This window comes from Chiloscyllium plagiosum, unplaced genomic scaffold (assembly GCF_037043375.1).
Source record: "Chiloscyllium plagiosum isolate Xiang-an unplaced genomic scaffold, Cpla_swu_hap1 HiC_scaffold_21, whole genome shotgun sequence".
NCBI lineage: Eukaryota > Metazoa > Chordata > Chondrichthyes > Orectolobiformes > Hemiscylliidae > Chiloscyllium > Chiloscyllium plagiosum.
In genome coordinates this window covers 57,299,116-57,315,147 of record NW_028270159.1, presented here as the reverse complement: position 1 = coordinate 57,315,147, position 16,032 = coordinate 57,299,116, and positions in this window count along the sequence as shown.

The window sequence follows — 16,032 nt, the reverse complement described above, 5'->3', positions numbered from 1 at the left end:
ATTCTACTTATAATATGACTTAAACCAGAACTGAATGCAATACTCGAAGTGTGGCCCAAGTAAAGCCCTATAAAACTGCAACATGACATCCTGACAGTTGCGCTCAGTTCTCTGAACAATAAAGGCAAGCATACATTTGGCCTTCTTTCCCAAACTCTCTACCTGCGGGACCACTTTCTCGGAATTATGAACTTGTACCCCAAGATCCCTTGGCAGATCAACGCTATTCAGGCTATTGTTATTAACTGGATACTTTTCCTTAGTATCTGATCTTTCTAAGTGCAGTACCCATACGTATCATTAAACTCCACCTGCTGTTTTTCCTCCCATATGTGCAACTGATCTATGCTTTGACAACCTTCTACATTATCCACAAATGCATCAATTATTGTACTGGCTGCAAACCTAATAACCCAACCACGTAGATTTTCATCTAGGTCATTTAGCAGAGGTCCAATACAGATCAGTAAATCCAATTCCAAACATCCAAGTCAGCACGAATCCCATGCATCTTAATCTTCCAGATGAGCCAACTGTTACGAAGGGGAAGTTGTCATCCCTCTGACAATTAAAACCGAAACACCCAGAGAGCAGCACCTCAGCTTATAATCTAATAAAGAAGACTGAGAAAGGTTATAACCGACCTCTCACTCCCCAATCTGTTGTAAAGAATTGAATAATGAAATAAAATTATTTTGCTCACTCTGAAATTAACAAATGACAATTTATTTTTCTGACTCCAATAGTGAACAAAACCGGAACAGAATTCCTAACAAACTTAACAATTACTCCCTAACTACTACTCATTCACTGAATTAAAATCTATTTATATGTTGGAATATTTCATCGATGAACCAGAATCTAACAATGCTGGACATGAATGTTACAGAAATGGACAGAACTGTATACTGGGATCTGTTGGCCATTTCTGCTTTTTATGATAAGATTCTATCACTGCGAATGCGATACATAGTGTACAAGACTGGATTACTTTTATTATCCTATCCTGGCTATTGTTGACGTCCCTGGTAAGTCTCACTGCCTGGTTATTATTTCTATAAACCATGTTTAACTGTATCGTTATTATTTCTGTTTGTTCTCCTGCCCGTGCTGCCATTAATACTGCTGATGAGACTCTGAATTCATCTTCCACTCTGCAAACCCTTGCTAACTGTCTGTCTTCTCTTTGATTCTGGTCGACACACAAGAGGGAGATTGCTCAGCTTTATCTGTAAACTACGAATCATTGCGTCCCTGTCATCATTCTTTACTTATTAGGAACATAAAAATCACTGTCTTCTATTCTTGCAAAAAAAACATTTCCTTCATGTGACTCCATTCCATCCCTGGCCAATATCTGAAAGTGCAACAGCGTTTCCACATATGTGGGCTGATTTTCTGGCCACAAATCCTGACCATTATTAATTGTATTCACTAAACCCACAAGAACATTTTTCACTGGATCAACCCAGCCGCTGCTTAAGGTATGAAATGTGAAATCCAGTTTGGTTACTCCCAGGACTCTGCTGACCCTATTCCTGTTCACAAAACTGCATCACCAAAGTTCACCCAAAGATTCCGCAGCTCTTCCCAGAGGTTTGACCGAAATCTGTTCCCCTTGTCATTCCTGTAAGCTTCAATGTATGTTGCTGTTGAATCTTGCAGTGTCTGCAGTTTAAAATTCTCACACACGTGAAGACATCTGTTCATGATATCGCTCTCTGTCTCGTTCTGTCTTTTTCCCAAATCACTGAGAGTTGTTTATGTTTAAACTGATTTCCCTCTGCTCTGTCTCTAATAGTGATTTTCACATCTGCACTCCCTCAGCACTTGTATTTTGCTGCTGTTTCACAGCTGCAGAGACATGAACGCATGGAAGCACTTCAGTCATTTACAGCTGGACCTGGAAATTTCCCCATGCTAGGCCACTATCACATTCCTGAATATGGGTTCCGGCTTGAAACATCAGTTTTCCTGCTCCTCGGATGCTGCCTATTTTGTGTTTTTCCAGCAACACACTCTCAACTCTGATCACCAGCATGTGCAGACCTCACTGTCTCCACTAACGAGTGCAGGTATATGGAGCAAGAGAGTGATCTATGCCTCTGTACAATCTGCAAATAGTCCACCTCACTAACCAATGCATCAATGTGATCTACAAAGTGTCTTCTGCCTGGTTTGGTTATTCTCGACTCGTTCTGCTAGGTAGATTCAAATTACTATATAACTGATCATTTCACATGATGTCACAGTCTCATTATTTAATTGGTTCATTTTGCAATTGGACACCTGACGGCCACACTCCTCCAGTTAGTCCAAATGCACGGATTGTTCCCCATATTTCTGCAACCATTCTGTAGTATTTAATGGCCCTATTTTATTATAAGGTGAACGATTTTCCTTGCTGTATCTTTCCCTATCCTCGTTATTTTGCTCCTGTGATGCAGTGCTGTGTTATGAAGCTCAGAAAAAATGAAATTGAATGTGTTGAGATATCACCCATTCATCGTGAGCTGGCTGTAAAGCTCCATATTGGAAAAGGGTTTCAACTGCACATTGATTCACAGGTTTAAAACTAGCTTTGTGCCTGTCCACTGAACGCCTGTTAGTTACTCTGAGCTAATCATGTGTTCAGCAACATGCTGAAGCCCTTCAAGTATTATAGCTACGAACCCATCAAATAACTTGCTGGAAATAGGCATTTAAATTAATTCTGTTCCTGGAAAGATACTGGAAGGACTTGAATGTTTTTGTTGGAGTTTGTGGTGTGAACTGCTGGAGATATTTCAGGGAGACCATAGAGTTTGAAAACACAATTCAGAATGAAGCTTTGGGAGGGTAGTTACAATGTATCTTGGCTTTGAACATGCACAAAAAAATGGAGCAGACGCTGCAGAGTGTGGAAGCTTTGAGACCACAGCCTGAGTGGGTGTGGGGAAAGAGATCTGCTGGATCGATCTCGGGTTTGCGAGGAAGCTTACCACGCTACAGCAAACTCAGGAACAAAGTAGAAAAGGACCCTGGAAAGATGGGACCCAGCTCTGTGGTCACCTCTGAGCTGAATCAAACAACATCTGAATTTAGTTTCCGTGATTTCACAAGAGGTTATTGTTGGCAACTGTGAGAAGATCATTTCCTTGGACCATGGAACACGTCTCGTCAAACCCAGCCAATGTGGCATATCATAACACATAGCAGTTGGGAGCAGGAGTAGGACATTCTAAGTGTGCCTGAACAATTAGTATAATTCTGGATGATTGGCTATCTCGGTAGACTGCTCTTACTTCCTTCTCAGATCCTTTGATTCCCATAGAGTCATAGAGATGTACAGCATGGAAACAGACCCTTCAGCCCAACCCGTCCATGCCGACCAGATATCCCAACCCAATCTAGTCCCACCTGCCAGCACTCGGCCCAAATCCCTCCAAACCCTTCCTATTCATATCCCCATCCAAATGCCTCTTAAATGTTGCAATTGTACCAGCCTGATGTGACCTATAAACTATTTCGGAAGCCTTCATGAATGTTTTCGCTGAACACCCTTTTTGCCAAAGAATTACACTGGCTCACCACTCTCTGCATGAAGAAATTTCCACTTATTTCAGTGTTGAATAGCCTATGCTCTAACCATAGACTGTGACAATGATTCTGGACTCACAGATCATTAGAAACGTCCTCTATCTGTTAACCTGCCCAGGCCTATTTCCAATGTTAGAAATTTGATGAGATCCCCTCTCATCCTTCTGAAGGCCAGTGAGCATAATCTTAATTGATAGTCTCTCTTCATGCCACTGTTCTGCTATGCCAGGGGTTAATGCAATAGTGGTAGATAATTGCTCTTTGTACTGGAATCCTCTCGCCATTAAAGCCAACATGTCACTTCTCGTCTTCTCCTTCCGCTCACCTGCATGTTAATCTTCATGAGGTTTCAGGTCTCATTGCACCTCCCACTGTATCAATCTGTCAATATATGACTAATAATCTGCCTTACTGATTTGCGAAATTGTTAATCTCACAATTATCCGCATTATACGTTATCTGTTATAAATTTGTCCATTCATTCAATTTATACAAAACACAGTGAAACATCTCTGCTTACTCCTCAAAGCTCACAATCCCAACCAACTTTGTATTACCTACAGTTCCAGATATAAGACGTTAAGATCCCTCATTTAAAACATTAATATGTATTGTGAACAGATGAGGCCAATTACGGATCCCTGTGCTACCTGACCAGTCATTGCCTGCCTCTCAGATGAAATCCAATGGACTTCAAGATTTTCCCCACTAATGGTGTCAGTCTATCCAGTCAATAATTCCCTTTGACTGCGTGTAGGAAACAAAAGTGGTGTCCCATTTCCCACCTTGCAATTCGTAGGAAATATTCCAGAATGTCAGAATTTTGAAAGACAACCACCAATGCACTGACTATTTCCAAGGTCAATTCCTTAGTGTTCTGTGATGCACCTTATTGGCCCTGAGGATTATGGAGGTTTATTCTCATCAAGTTCCCCACCACCTTTTGCCTAGCAATCAGTCAATTCCTTTCCCTTCAAGGAATCTGTGTTTGCCAAAAGTAGTATTGTCTTGTTTGTGTCTTTCTTAGTGAAGACGAAACCAAGATATCATGTGAAGATGAAAAAAAAGTGTGTTAATTGAAGTCTCTGATAAAATAAACACCTTCACAATAAGCCTGTGAGATGATGATTTTAAACAAAAACTAGCGATAAAGGGAATAATTGAGCTGTAAGTGCTGTTTTTCGAACAATTATGGATGATTTAACATCACAAACTTTCACAAATCGAAATTTAAAAGGCAGAATTAAGAACTGATGTAGACAACCATTCTTTCTGTTATTTATTTTGTGGGGTATAGCTATCACTGGCTGGCCAGCATTTATAGCACACCCCTGATTGCCCTTGAGAAGATGGTGGTGAGTTGCCTTCTTGAACTGTTGCAGTCAATATGCAGTGAGTGAAGCCAAATTTCATTAGCTTCAATGTTTTGATTCAGTGACAATGGAAGAACGGCAATATATTTTCAAGACAGAATGGTAAGAAGTTTGGCATCAGGATTTTATCATGTGAGGTGAAATTGAAAGTGATGATGGTCCTGATTATTTGCTGCTCTTGTCCTTGACCGAAGTGGCTGTGAGTTTAGATGATGCTATCTGAGGAGCTTTGGTGAATTTCTGCAGCCAATCTTGTGGATGTTACAGTTTGTGGTCACTGAGCGTTGGTGGTGGAGGGAGTGAATGCTTGTTAATGTAATGTTAATCAAGCCGGCTGCTTTGTCCTGAATGGTATCAGGTTCCTTGATTGTTGTTGGAGCTACAGCATGCAGGCAAGTGGGAAGTATTCCACCACACTTGTTCCTTGCAGATGATGGACGGGCTATGGGGATGCAGGTGGTGAGTTACTCGCATCAGTATTCCGAGCCTCAGTCTGTTCGTGTAGCCAATGTGTCTATGTGCCAAGTCCAGTTGACGTTCTGCTCAGTAGTAACAGCCTGGCTGTTGATCGCAGGAGAATCAATGACAGTAACATCATTGAATGTCACAGGGCAGTGGTTATATTGTCTGAGGTGACTGACCTCCAGTAACCACAACCTTCTTTCTATATGTCAGGTATGACACTGACGAGCAGAACGTGTGTCCCCTGATATCCGTCGATTTCAGTTTTACAATGGTTCCTTAATGCCACACTTAGATAGTTTTGACTGAGGAAAGTTTCAATGAAAACACTTGCGTGAAACTACCAGCAAACAAGTTATTTTAGTGTTGGGGAAATTATTGTGGCAGGAATAATAATAAAATCGTATTAGATACAGAAGTGAACATAAAATGCTGTAGCATTCCATACGGACTCAATTTGGAAAGACTTGAATCAGACAAACCTGAAATAAAACATTACAACAGTGTGATGAATGATGGCAAAGGTTGAATGTGGAAACGTAAAGGCAGAGAAGAAATGGAAACATTGAAGGAGATGGTCCATAACTCTTCAGCAAGATATAAGAGACGAATATTAGATGATGACATGAAAAAGGATAGTAGATCAGAAAAAGAAGTTCCAACATTCGAAAAACATTTTAAAGTACAGAATGGCTAGAGTCAACTGTTATTCTTCAGATGAGCTGTAAATATATTGCTACCATCTGTCTCAGCGAAAGCTAATTTAACCAAAAATGTTGAGGTCACCTGGTGTTAGAGTTCATATGTATTCACATATAAAGGATTGTTTAACATGCACAAAACACACAGACAAACTAATGATGGAACATGCACATTGAAAAATAGAAACGTGCTCCTTATTATGAATCTTGTGGAATTCTGAATGAACCTGAAAGACAAAAACCTTGGTTAATGCATCCTGATTGGGAATGGTCCATTTAATTTCCTGAAGGTGAGAGGCTTACAAGTGAAATGTCAACAGTTGTGTGTCATGTGTTTGCAGAGGTATGATCTTGAAGGCAGGACAACAGTGTGGGTCTGACGCTGCTGGTGCTGCTATTTCAGAGGATTATTAGGATTATTTCTTATTCTAAAATCGCATTGAATTTCAATAACAGCCATTTTTTGACTGTTTGATGCTAATGACCATGTCATGCTCAAAACAACATGCATTGGAGTTATATGTCCATCCCAAGAGCAGTGAGAGAACAGGTTCAGAAAGAGAAACTAATATTGGAGATTGTTTTTAATTGTGACATGGTCGCAGTGCGCGTTTTCTGTACAGATGTAATCTGTTCCTCAGCTCAGAAAAAATGTTATTTGTCTACGAAAAATTAAGTTTTCTCACCGGGTCTTTCTTTCTGCTTTGCAGTTGATGTAATAGCAATTGTCATTCTGTCCCAGGGAAAGTGTGGACTTGTCACTTGCACCACTGGCGGCCATGATATTGACGGATCTTATGGTCATTATCACTGAGGTCATACTCCATCGAATCAACAATTATTATTTCCCATTGAATGTCGTGAAGCTCACTTCTATGTGCTGACCCCTCCATGTTTTGATCTGTGAACAGCCATAGACTGTTCTGTCTGGTTCACCGTGACTTTCATTTTTGATCGATTTGTTGCCGTTTCTTGCCGGAAACTGAAATTGAAATATTGCACCAAGAAAACTGCAATTGTGGTTCTCGCCACAAATGGCATTCTCCTATGTTTAAAAAACATTCCCATTTACTTCAGATATAAACCTAAGTGGGTAATTAACAGTGTAGAATGGCGGTGTTCTAATAAGCAAATCTACTTTAGAGAGCCAAGGTGGATTGGATTTAGGATATTTGAAAAGGTTTTAACACCATTATTACCATTCAGTTTAATTCTGTTATTCAATATTATGACAGTCAGACACATTTTAATGGTCAGTCGAGCCCGTATGGGATTGAAACATCACAAAAAAGACGAAAAACACACTGACCAAGAGATGGAGAGCAGAAGGAAATCGATGATTTTACTCTTTACCATATCTGGCACCTTCATCTTCTTGTGGTTTGTTTACATTATATATCTTTTTGATTTTGATGATTCCATAGTCAGTTCTGATGGGATATTTGAAGTGCTTGCCTATATGCTGAGAAATTTAAGTTGTTGCACAAACACATTTATTTATGTGGCTACTCAGTCCAAGTTCAGAGAGCAGTTGAAGAGCATGTTGAAATATCCCCTCGTGTCTATTCATAAACTCGTGAATAGAAAAAACAACTTCACTGTCAACAGGGGTGGTACCAGAGGACTGGAGAGTGGCGAATGTTGTGCCCCTGTTCAAAAAAGGGAATAGGGATAACCCCGGGAATTACAGGCCAGTTAGTCTTACTTCGGTGGTAGGCAAAGTAATGGAAAGGGTACTGAGGGATAGGATTTATGAGTATCTGGAAAGACACTGCTTGATTAGGGACAGCCAGCACGGATTTGTGAAGGGTAGGTCTTGCCTTACAAGTCTTATTGAATTCTTTGAGGAGGTGACCAAGCATGTGGATGAGGGTAGAGCAGTGGATGTAGTATACATGGATTTTAATAAGGCATTTGATAAGGTTCCCCATGGTAGGCTTATGCAGAAAGTCTGGAGGCATGGGATAGAGGGAAATGTGGCCAGTTGGATAGAAAACTGGCTAACCAGTCGAAGTCAGGGAGTGGTGGTAGATGGTAAATATTCAGCCTGGAGCCCAGTTACAAGTGGAGTTCCGCAGGGATCAGGTCTGGGTCCTCTGCTGTTTGTAATTTTTATTAATGACTTGGAAGGATGGATCAGTAAGTTTGCAGATGATACGAAGATTGGTGGAGTTGTGGATAATGAGGAGGGCTGTTGTCGGCTGCAAAGGGACTTCGATATGATGCAGAGCTGGGCTGAGGAGTGGCAGATAGAGTTCAAACCTGCTAAGTGTGAGGTTGTCCATTTTGGAAGGACAAATAAGAATGCGGAATACAGGGTTAACGGTAGGGTTCTAAGTAAGGTGGAGGAGCAGAGGGATATTGGGGTCTATGTTCATAGATCTTTGAAAGTTGCCACTCAGGTGAATAGAGCTTGTAAGAAGGCCTATGGTGTATTAGCGTTCATTAGCAGAGGGATTAAATTCAAGAGTCATGAAGTGATGTTACATCTGTACAGTACTTTGGTTAGGCCACATTTGGAGTACTGTGTGCAGTTCTGGTCACCTCACTTTAGGAAAGATGTGGAAGCTTTGGAGAGTTTGCAGAGAAGATTTACCAGGATGTTGCCTGGAATGGAGAATAGGTCGTATGAAGATAGGTTGAGCACGCTAGGCCTTTTCTCATTGGAACGGAGAAGGATGAGGGGTGACTTGATAGAGGTGTATAAGATGATCAGGGGGATAGATAGAGTAGACAATCAGAAACTTTTTCCCCGGGAACAACAGAGTGTTACAAGGGAACATAAATTTAAGGTGAAGGGTGGAAGGTATAGGGGAAATGTCAGGGGTAGATTCTTTACCCAGAGAGTGGTGGGGGCATGGAATGCGCTGCCTGTGGGAGTGGTAGAGTCAGAATCATTGGCGAACTTTAAGTGGCAATTGGATAGGTACATAGATGGGTGCTTAAGCTAGGACAAATGTTCGGCACAACATCGTGGGCCGAAGGGCCTGTTCTGTGCTGTATTGTTCTATGTTCTAACTGAGAGCAGCACAACTATCCAAACAGCAATAGGCAAGTACTAACCCCAGGGATACAAAAACAACTTCACATAGCTCTAAACAATGGAAAGTAAAGGGATGTACGGGGGGTGAACATAGTTAATAAGCTTGGGCTATGGATCAGCAGCATGGAAGAAAACTGGGTAAAGACTAAACATTGTCAACCAGAGGACAGGAAGTACGGGAGCAGAATGAAACCCCATGCAGGATATTCATTTCAGAGGAACAGGGAAACAACATAGGAGTCAGCACAACTCACAACGATGGGACAGGTGGCAAGGGGAGGGTCACGTGGAGACCAGTAAATAGAGACCTGCTGTCAAGAAAACAAAACAACAGAATTAATAATGAAACATACAATGTGACTCGTTGAAGAGGACGTGAACTGGAGTGCTGTGAATGACTGGACTGTTTGGAAGGAATAATAAGAATCACTCACAGGTTTCAATCTTACATACTCAAAATAGTGCATTTATAAAAACAAATGGGGTTTGTGAACAGCATATTCTTTAAGTGTATGACTATTGTTTTTGCAAACAAGTTATTGCTGGTAATCATATGCTTAAGATGGCGATAAACAGGACATTCATCTCTCAGAGGGTAGTTTATCTCTGCAATTGTTTAACACAGCGGTTGTCAAAGTTAGAGCAATAAGTATATTAAAGCGAAGGCAGAAAGATTTCCAATTATTCGTGGATTAAATGGCTCTGGTCAAAGACACGTCCACTGACTGTCCTCTGTCTGACCTGCTCATTTCCTCCTCAAAGAATTTTGACAGATTTGTCAGGCAGAACCTTGAGAAGTCTTGTAATTTCTGCTCCATTTTATCATGAGCTCACCAATCGCAACCATGAAAACAAATGCTAAAGTCCTTAAAATGAATAAGGCCATGCTAACCATCCAATACTTATACGTCTTCTTCCTCTCTCCCTCCTTAAACCGGGATGTAAACATTAGCGATTTTCAGTCCTCACGACGTTACCTGACTCCAGTGATTCCTGAATCGTCACCAGTGCCTTTACAATCTCCTCAGCTATCTCCTTTGGAACTCTGTGATGTAGCCCATTCAGTCCTGGGTTATTTATCCACCTTCAAAACTTTCAGCATTCCCAGCACCTTTTCCTAAATAGTGGACACTGCACGCAACCCTCTCCCAGACTCCTTATGGTTCTGGTAAGTTATGGTGTTGCCCACTGGGAAAGCTGATGCAAAATTTCCCCAGTATTTCTTTGTTCTCTATTGCTCCTTCTCCAGGTACATTTCTAGCGGTTCAATATTTACTCTTGCTTCTCTGCAACCAGATATCTAAAAAATCTTGCAATCTTGCAATCTTGTGTTGATCATAGGACAATACAGAACCGGAACGGGCCCTTTGACACATGATGTTGTGGCGAACATGACGCCAAAATAAATTAATTCATTCTGCCTGCCTTTGATTGACATACATACATTACTTGTGTTTTCATCTGATAATCCAAAAGTCCTTTCATTGTCCCTACTGTATATGCCACCACCAACAAATACTTCTCTTACTCTGTGTAAAAGCCTGCCCTTCATGGCTCCTTTGAACTTTCCCATCTCACCTTCAATGCGTATCCCATAGTATTAGACATTTCAACTCTGGGAAACACCTTCTGACTATCAAACTTATCCCCGCATCCCATAATTTTAGAGACCTCTACCAAGTCTCTCCATATCCATCGCTGCACCAGAGAAAGCAACCCGAGTTTTTCTAACCTCTCCTTATTCCTCATACATTCTCACTTAGACAACACCCTCGTAAACCTCTTCTGAACCCTCTCCGAAGCCTCCAAATCCTTCTTATAATGTGACAACCAGAACTGAATGCAATACTCGAAGTGTGGTCTAAGTAAAGCCCTATAAAACTGCACCATGACAACCTGACAGTTGCACTCAATTCCTTGAACAATAAAGGCAAGCATACATTGGGCCTTCCTTCCCACCATATTTACCTGTGTGGCCAAATCCTGGGAATTTTGAACTTGTACCTCAAGAAACTGGATACTTTTCCTTAGTATTTGATTTTCCGAAGTGCAGTACCAATACGTACCCGGATTAAACTACACCTGCTCTTTTCCTCCTATATGTCCAATTGATCAATCACTTGACAAACTTCTACATTATCCACAAATCCATCAATTATTGCGTTGGCTGCAAATCTACTAACCCAACTATCTAGATTTTCATCCTGGTCATTCATTTATATCACAAACAGTAGAGCCCCAATATGGATCACTGCAGAGTACCACCATTCACGGTCCGCCAGTCTGAATCACCCCCTTCCAATATTACCCTGTATCTTCTGTGAGCAAAGCTATTCTGATTCCAAACAGCCAAGTCAGCGTGAATGCCATGCATCTTAATCTTCCAGATGAGCCGACTGTTAGGAAGGGGAGGTTGTCATCCCTCTGATAATTAAAACCAAAACACCCAGAGAGCAACACCTCACCTTGTAATCTAATAAAGAAGACTGAGAAGGGTTATAACCTACCTCTCACTCCCCAATCTGTTGTAAAGAATTGAATAATGAAATGAAATTATTTTGCTCACTCTGAAATTAACAAATAACAATGTATTTTTCTGACTCTAACAGTGAACGAAACCGTAACAGAATTCCTAATAAATTTAACAATTACTTCCTAACTACTACCCATTCACTCACTGATTTAAACTCTATTTATGTGTTGCTTCAAAACTGAAGGTCCCACTTATATAAATCCAGCGAATAAAAAAAAACGGCAATTTAAATTTTACTCTCTCAAAATTCACATGGAATGTGTCTTCCAGATTACTCCTCTAACTCTCCACTGATTCTGTTGTTCGGGATCTTTTCTCTGTGAATTCGTCTGCTCTGAACACCTCTCTCGGTTGAATTGTGATGTCAGGAATGTTCTCTAAACGTGCCGTCTACCTCCATGAATAAATTGTGTTTCTTTTTTCTGAGTATCGAGGTTTCTTATCTCTTCAGATAGCAAGTTGTTCTCCTCTCTCTGTCCAAGTGCCCTGTCATTATCCCAGCGATAACATATTGATTTCTTTCCAATTGGATTGTTTCAAGCTTGTCAACATCATCAGATTTAGAATTAATTGCTTTCAACCTGGCCAAAAACAGCAAAGTGGACTTGAGGATTACCAGATCAACTCAATTGAATGGAAATTCAATTGACTGAATAGTATAATTCTGCTCCTCTGTCTTATGGTTTTCTCGTCAGTAATTCCATGAATACCACTCTCCAATATTCCTATTCTTCTGTCTCTATTTTTATCAGCATTAACTCTAAAGTTTGTCTTTATCTCACTCATTTAACACAAGTCCGACAAACACTAGATCCCAATGCCATAGGATGTCTGGAAGGTCTCTGCAAACCATTGACTTGTTGTGAAAAGCATTTTTTTAACCAGTTCTGTAATTGCACGAAACATTTCATTATTTGCAATCTCACCCATGCTTTACAATCCTCTACTCTCCCTGTAAAGCTGTCCAGGCCCTGTGTCGTTCATATTTTTGTAACGAACTCCAAATCTGGACACACCCTATCACTTGTGGACATTGCACATAAAAATATACTCTTCTTATTGTTGTGGTTCTGTTCGCCGAGCTGGGAATTTGTGTTGCAGACGTTTTGTCCCCTGTCGAGGTGACATCCTCAGTGCTTGGGAGCCTCCTGTGAAGCGCTTCACAGGAGGCTCCCAAGCACTGAGGATGTCACCTAGACAGGGGACGAAGCGCCTGCAACACAAATTCCCGGATCGGCAAACAGAACCACAACAACGACTACCCGAGCTACAAATCTTCTCAAAAACTTTAAATACTCTTCTTATCTTTGTAACCTTGTCCACATCCTGCAGTCCTTTGTAACATTATAACTTGTTTGAGACTCAGTAAATTTCCTACACTTTGCATCGTTCTCCAGAACACCACAATTCTCCTCTTTATAACCTACTTCACATTTTCAACTGTAAGCTCTCTCAGTCCTTCAGCACTCACCATCTTCAGGAATTCCTCCAGTCTGGGTAAAATTACCACACTGAAGGGTGAAATGTTAGGAAGTAAAATAAAAGATAATAAGAGCTCAGCATTATAAGTGTCAGAAAGGATGTACTGATTAAAGCAACAGAGCCCATAGTGCTGAAAGACTGCAAAGCCAGAGAGGACAGATGACCAAGTGCAGGAACGGAAGACGCAATGAGTGACCTATTCTCTTCACTATACCAACAGTTATGACAGCAAAGCACACTCTAAGTTTATTGAAATCAGGTGTAATTAAACACGTAGGACTCTGAAATTTAACATTGGATCTGCATAAACTGTTGTGATTTAATTCTGAATCTTGGTGGTAACTGCGCTAAACACCAGTGTAAATTCTTGAAGTCAGCATTTATGCTTGCACCTTCCAACCATTTAGTGCATCACATGCTATTTAGTGACATCTATTGAGAAAGTTTGTTATTTGGAATACAATGTAACACTATTTGCAAAAATGAATTGTGACATCAAACTTTTCTTTCACAGCCTCTGCCTCCGAGCTTACTTTTTCCAACAAGACTCCTGCCCACCCTCCAAGATTCACAATCCTGACTGCCCCAGCCAACCCATCGTCTCAACCTGCTCCTGCCCCACTGAACTGATCTCCACATACCGCAATACCATGCTATCCCCACCCCACCCCCGGTCCAGAAACTTCCAGCATATGTTTGGGACAACAACCACAGCCTCCACTTCCTCCAAGGCTTATGTTTCCCTGAATCCAACACCTCATCTTCTTCATGGACATCCAGACCTTTTATATTCGTTCACCATGACCGGGGTCTGCAAGCCCTCCATTTCTTCTTTAACCAGTTCTGATCACTGTTTTCAAAATGCTCTCCCACTAGTGGGTCAGTCAACTGGCGAGCTCATTAGCCAATACAAAGTCCAGTAAGGCCTCTCCTCTAGTTGGAATTTTCGCATACTATTTCAAGATCCCTCATGGATTGACCTAAAAATTCTGTCTCAACCAAGCCTCTTCCATTAAGGGAGTCCCAGTCAATCGTGGGGAAGTCAAAGTCACCACGCTGACCACCCTGTTATTATTGTATCATTCCAGAACCTGCCTACATAGGTATTTATCAATGTGTAGGTGCCTGTTGGGGATTGTGGAAACATCATACTAGTGTGATTGTGCCCATCTTAGTTATGGCTCTTCCCATATTTCCTCAGTGGATATCTCCTCTCTGAGTGCAGCAGTGACAATCTCCCTAATTAGGAATGCAACTACTCCATCTCTTTTATCTTCTTGTCTTCCTCATCTAAAACACGAAACCCTGACAATGTGAGCAGCCAGTCATGTCCCTGTCTCAATCAAATCTTTGTAATGGCCTCAATACCATAGCCCTTTGTCCCCGCCCAGGCTCTAAGTTCATCTGGATCAGTGGTGCTGGAAGAGCACAGCAGTTCAGGCAGTATTGAGGACAGGCAAAATCCGAGGACAGGCAAAATCGACGATTTGGGCAAAAGCCCTTCATCAGGAATAAAGCCTGAAGCGTGGAGAGTTAAGCTAGAGGAGGGTGGGGGTGGGGAGAGAGTAGCATAGAGTACAATAGGTCAGTGTGGGAGGAGATGAAGGTGATAGGTCAGGGAGGAGAGGGTGGAGTGGATAGGTGGAAAAGGAGCTGGACAGGTCGGACAAGTCCAGACAAGTCAAGGAGACAGTGTTGAGCTGGAGGTTAGAAACTAGGATGAGGTGGGGGAAGGGGAAATGAGGAAGCTGTTGAAGTCCACATTGATGCCCTGGGGTTGAAGTGTTCCGAGGCGGAAGATGAGGCGTTCTTCTTCCATGTGTCTGGTGGTGAGGGAGCGGCGGTGGAGGAGGCCCAGCACCTCCATATCCTCGGCAGAGTGGGAGGGGGAGTTGAAATGTTGGGCCACGGGGCGGTTGGGACCCGCACCAATCAACCAAACCGCCCCGTGGCCCAACATTTCAACTCCCCCTCCCACTCTGCCGAGGATATGGAGATGCTGGGCCTCCTCCACCGCCGCTCCCTCACCACCAGACGCATGGAAGAAGAACGTCTCATCTTCCGCCTCGGAACACTTCAACCCCAGGGCATCAATGTGGACTTCAACAGCTTCCTCATTTCCCCCTCCCCCACCTCATCCTAGTTTCTAACCTCCAGCTCAACACTGTCTCCTTGACTTGTCCGGACTTGTCCGACCTGCCTAGCTCCTTTTCCACCTATCCACTCCACCCTCTCCTCCCTGACCTATCACCTTCATCTCCTCCCCCACTGACCTATTGTACTCTATGCTACTCTCTCCCCACCACCACCCTCCTCTAGCTTATCTCTCCACGCTTCAGGCTCTCTGCCTTTATTCCTGATGAAGGGCTTTTGCCCAAAACGTCGATTTTGCCTGTCCTCAGATTTGACTGTCCTCGGATGCTGCCTGAACTGCTGCGCTCTTGCAGCACCAATGATCCAGAATCTGGTTTCCAGCATCTGCAGTCATTGTTTTTACCTCTAAGTTCATCTGACTTACCCATAGTATTCTTTGTGTTGAAATAAACACACTTCAGCCCATTAGTACCATTGTGTTCATTAACCTGTCTCTGTCTGTCCTTCCTTTTGGATTTATTGATTCTAACATCTACCTTCACTTCAATCCCTCCACTTCCTGACCTGCTGCTCTGGTCTCAGCTGAAATGAATCTGTTTGTTTAGTGACTGTAATTAATGTTAGTCTCCATGGATTCGACCTGTGACACTGGAGTAATTCGCTTTTCAGTTAAAAGCTGGCTCATTTCAATGTGACATCCCACAGAGTCAGTGGCTACATCACGTCCAACACTCAACAGCTCCAGAGATGAAGAGAGATTAGAAT